Source organism: Protopterus annectens, chromosome 12.part0, assembly GCF_019279795.1.
Source record: "Protopterus annectens isolate FY-2018-M chromosome 12.part0, PAN1.0, whole genome shotgun sequence".
Taxonomy (NCBI): domain Eukaryota; kingdom Metazoa; phylum Chordata; order Ceratodontiformes; family Protopteridae; genus Protopterus; species Protopterus annectens.
In genome coordinates this window covers 889,683,769-889,688,652 of record NC_056746.1, presented here as the reverse complement: position 1 = coordinate 889,688,652, position 4,884 = coordinate 889,683,769, and positions in this window count along the sequence as shown.

Sequence of the window (4,884 nt, the reverse complement as noted above, 5' to 3'; positions counted from 1 at the left end):
GAATTTCTCTCAGTAATTGGGGTGGGGGTGCATTTTTTTTGAGGTTTTTTTTGGGAGTCAGGGTGTTCTCTCAGTCATTCTAGTAGGTACAGGAGACAAGGATTATTGCAGTAACTGGTTATGTTATGTGCTTTGACTTTCTCTCATAATTAGTTAGGGTGCATTTCTGAGGTTGCAGTAGGGTGATGTGACAGGAGCTTTACAACTAATTGTATGAGTATGTGTCGAATGCTCTCCTATTGAGCATTTGTTTATTTATCTATTTATGTTCTGTTTGATAGACAGACTAATCTGACTGGGTTTTTGCCCATTTATGCTGATTTCCAAGGGTAGTGATCCATGAAATGAATTTCATTTGCCCTGAATATATGTCTATATTAAATTAGGTAGCAAAATAGATTTACTTTAGTTAACCTCTGCAAAAAATTGTATTTGCATCAAGTATATAGGTAAGTTGCATCACTTAACTAAAGAGGTATACATGAATGAGCAACAGTATGAATAAACAGGATGGCTTATGCATTTTACTTTATAGTATCATGGCACTGATGTTATTACTATGAAAGATTCAAATCCATAAAGTTTATTCACATGCAATACTCTATTAGTTTTATGATGCATAGAGTATAAGAACAGATGATCAGAAAGTACACAATTACAATGTAATGTTAAAATAGATAAATTACATAATATCATAACTTGTGAAGTGGAGTGGAATAGCCATATGATAAAATTACTTGATTAAAGAGTTAGGTATATATAAAGAGAAAAATGAGTATAGCAAGCAAGAGAAATGTGTTTAAATATAATGGAAGACAGCAGAGACCATTAGTTAAGAATGTGTTATAATGATTAGTGAAGAAATAGGCTAGACAGCTTGATTAGTTACATACCCGTTTTGGTAGGCTTATAGGTTCATCGGTATATGCTAGACTAACAAAATCTAGGATCTTTCTAAGCCTAGCCATGCGCCCAAATGTAATCCATGTGTTATTATGCCTTAGAGGTTATATTAAGTGGTGTATAATAGAGCATGATTTAGTGGCTGTCTCTGTCCATCAGAAACATAGCTGTCAGACTGGGGAGGGAGGATTTCCATTTTCCCATCTACTGGTCCAGGTTGTGCTTGAATATGATTAGGGAAGGGCTCTGCCCCACAAGGATGGGAAGCCTGTTCCAGAGAATGAGGATTCTCTGAGATACATACCTGTCCCACCAATATATCCTATTTAAGTCATAAGTAAAGTTTAAATCCATAGATCTAGCAGTTCTGGAGCTGTTTATTTTGCAGATATGCAAAAGGCCAATCAGACCATGGTCAAAAGATTCCTTGCATGCCAGGCATAAATCATCTCTCAGTAGGTTGCAGGAAACAGAGTATAGAGATAGAACTTTGAGATGCTCTGCATAGGATGCTGTGTTTTTGTCCTGTATTCTTTTTCTAAGGAACATCTATGGGCATTACAGTTGTTGCATGTACCTGGTCAGGTACATACTGAAAGGGGTGTTATTCTTAATAATGGATCTGCTGATGGCTGAGTACAGTGGCACAATGACTTTCCTGGACCTAGATGCCACCTCCTTACCTATAGATTGAGTGATATAGAATGATTTTCTTACAACCATAGACCCATATTGGTTGAAAGCCAGGCTACTATCTATATGAATCCACAAATCCCTGACTACTGAGCCTACGTTTAGTTTTTTTTTTTTTTATCAATGAGCTATTTTCCCTGGGTTGCCATCTGTGTTAGACCTTCATATATCATATTAGTATCCTGGAGGGTTTCTGTGATTGCTCCTAGCTTGCGATCATCAGCAAACATGGTAAGCCAGAGGATATTATCATTCATCTTGACTTCTAAAAAAAAAATTCCAAAGAGGAGCAGACCCAGCACATATCCCTGGGGAACTCCATGATGACTAGTCTCTTTGTGAAGATTGACTTCCAATCCAGCCAGCTGGCTATTCAATGTGTTACATAAGGGTTTATGCCTAATTTCATGAGTTTGTTTACAAGGCTGAAGTGGGGTATTGCATCAGATACCTTAGCTAGGTCAAGGTAGGCAGAATGCACCATTTTGTCCTCATCCTTTGCCTTGGTGACCTTCTTTAAGAAGTCCACCAGATTAAGTAGGCATGACCTGACTTTCATGAAACCACACTGGGTTGGGTCCAGTGTCTGAATGTTTCCTATGTCATTGCTAATCATTTCCATGATAATTCTTTCCATAGCTTTGCACATGAGACTAGATATACTAATGGATGAGTGTATATCTAAACATCGAATGCTGAAAAGTTCGAATACCAAAACCTCGAAATTGAAAGATCAAAGACTGAAAATATCGAAGCCATGGAACATCAAACTCTTTCCCGGGGAAAGAATTTGGTGGGCCTTTTCCGCGGCTTCACTATTTTCTCCACTGTGGTGCGATCTCGGAGTTGGTATATTTAAGTAGGGTGGTGTGGAGGGTGTGGGGGGGTGAAGCCCCTCATATTAGAAATAGTTTGCAGTGTTCATGTGTTCCATGTTTTGTACTGGAACAGTGATTTTTTCCCAGTGACAAAAAATCGCTGTTCTCAGTCTTCGAGGTTTTCAGCTTTTGTGGTTTTGGGTTCGATGTTTTAACATTCAAAGTTTTGACACTTCAATGTTATGATATTGACCCCTAATGGATCAATAGTTTTCAAGATCTACTTTTGGTCCATCCTTGTGTAGAGGGATGACTGTAGCATTTCTCCATTCACATTGCAGGAAGTCTGTGCATAGGCTGTGGTTGAATAGTGACACCAGACACCAATGAGTCTGATTGGTAATATTCCAGGGTATTTAGGAGGCATCCTCAGGTATTATTAGGGCCCATTGAAGGTGCATTGTTAGCCTTAGAGAGTGCATCTAAGACCTGTTCATTACTGATAGCTGGATGGATTATGTTAGATTATATTTTGTGGGGAGGGGTGCAGCTGGGGGTGGAGGGGGTAAAGTTGCAGCTGAATTTGTCAGCCAGAATATTTGCTTTATCTCCCATTTCTGTGAACATGACTCTGTTTACCATCAGTTCAGTGCACTGTTGTGTGCTACCTTTGAGGTTTCAGACATAGCTAAAGAAGGCCTTATGGATGTCCTTGGCCTGGGACGCTATCTTTACTTCAAAATTTGCTTTGTTGGACTTAATTAGTTCTCTTAGTTGTTAATATAGTTTGATGAAATTGTTTTTATCTTTTTTGTGTTAGACTTCCTAATTTTGCAAGTCAAAAATTAGGTGGAAGTCATTAAACCTAACAATCAGTGGTTAGACAGCTGGGTTGGATAAGTTATATATGCATATTCTGAGCAGGCTTGTAGTTATAGGAATAAAGAAATAAATGCAGTACTTAACGAACAGCCAGCTAGGTTGATTTAGTTATACAGGTGCAGTTGCAGTTATTAATTTAGTGGAAGTTTGTTATCTGAGTAATTAGAAGTTAAATGAGCAAGAAGCTTAGCTCATTCGTTTTAAGTAATATAACATCTGAATAAGTTGTTAATTAGGTAGAGTTATAGTTTATTTCAGAATAACTTAAATTTGGCTTCAGTGGTAATATGTATGTGAGTGGATTTTCATATTTTTGCTGCACAGACATGGTGAAGATAGTCTTCACATTTATTGCTAGATATAATGACTTGCACTTGAATTTTTGAGATGAAACCTAAAGGATCTAGTTGGACTTACTCCTTGAATTAGGTTGGTTAATACTGGGCATCTATTTGCTTTATGGAAAACATTGTGTACAGCCATTAATCGTGATAACATAATTAGATTAATGAAGTATTGGTAAGGTAGGGTTTAGACTTGCATAACATGCCCAGGGTTTTTTTTTTTTTTTTTTTTTGCTAAAAAGATACTGAATATGTTTGACAAACTCTAGTTTATAGTCTATGTAAAGTCCTAAAAGATTAGCATGTGTAAATTGTTCATTCAGGCTGTTGTGGAAGGATGTTATTTTGAAGTCAAAGCTTTGGTACTGTGGGACCTCAGCATAAAACAAAATAAGCTGTGTTTTGTTGGGGTTTACTAGTAACTTGAAGATTTTTAATGGTATCTCTAGTTTTGTGAAGTTGGTTTAAGTTAGTGTTTGTAGTTCTTGTAACCACTTGGATGTAGACATTAGTGTAAAGTCATTGACATATTATACTAATGTTGCATTTGCAGCTGTCTTATGCATGTTCTTAGTGAAGATGTTAAAAACCAGGGGACCAAGAGTAGATCCTACATTAGTATTATGGAAAGAAGAAAGGAAGAAGAATAGTTATTTTGCTAAGGTAGCTGTGAATTCAGAGTGCAGTGTTGTTGTTAATGTTCAGTTTCAATAGGCACTCAATAAAAAGACGATGAGAAAAATTATTAAAGCCTTGACTAGGTCCAAGAAAACAGGTGTCATGAAGGTCTTGATTGCTCTGACTGTTGGCCTCATTTAAATAAGTTAACAAGACCTTTTCAATACTATATCCTGTTAAAATTCTATGTTGAGTTTGAATGTTAAATTATCTGTGAAGTTATTTAATAATTGTTTATGTACACATTTCTTAAGAATTTGGAGAGGGGAGGTAATTGGCTTTTAGTTTGACAAGTCTGATGATGTACCTCCTTTGTGCAGCGGTAGCATATAAGATCAGTTATATAATCTGGCAGCACAGGCTTATTGTATGGATCTGTTAATGAGAATAGCTGTGGGATATGCAAGGAATTTTTGTAGCTAGATGCAAGTGTTCTGAAGGAACGTTATCAGGTGTTAAATGGTTTTATTTGTGCATACATGTACAATGTGCATGGGAAGTTGATTGTCCATGAGCTCTCTGTAGAAAACTACCCGGATCTATGTTGATAGATAGAAAGTACATTT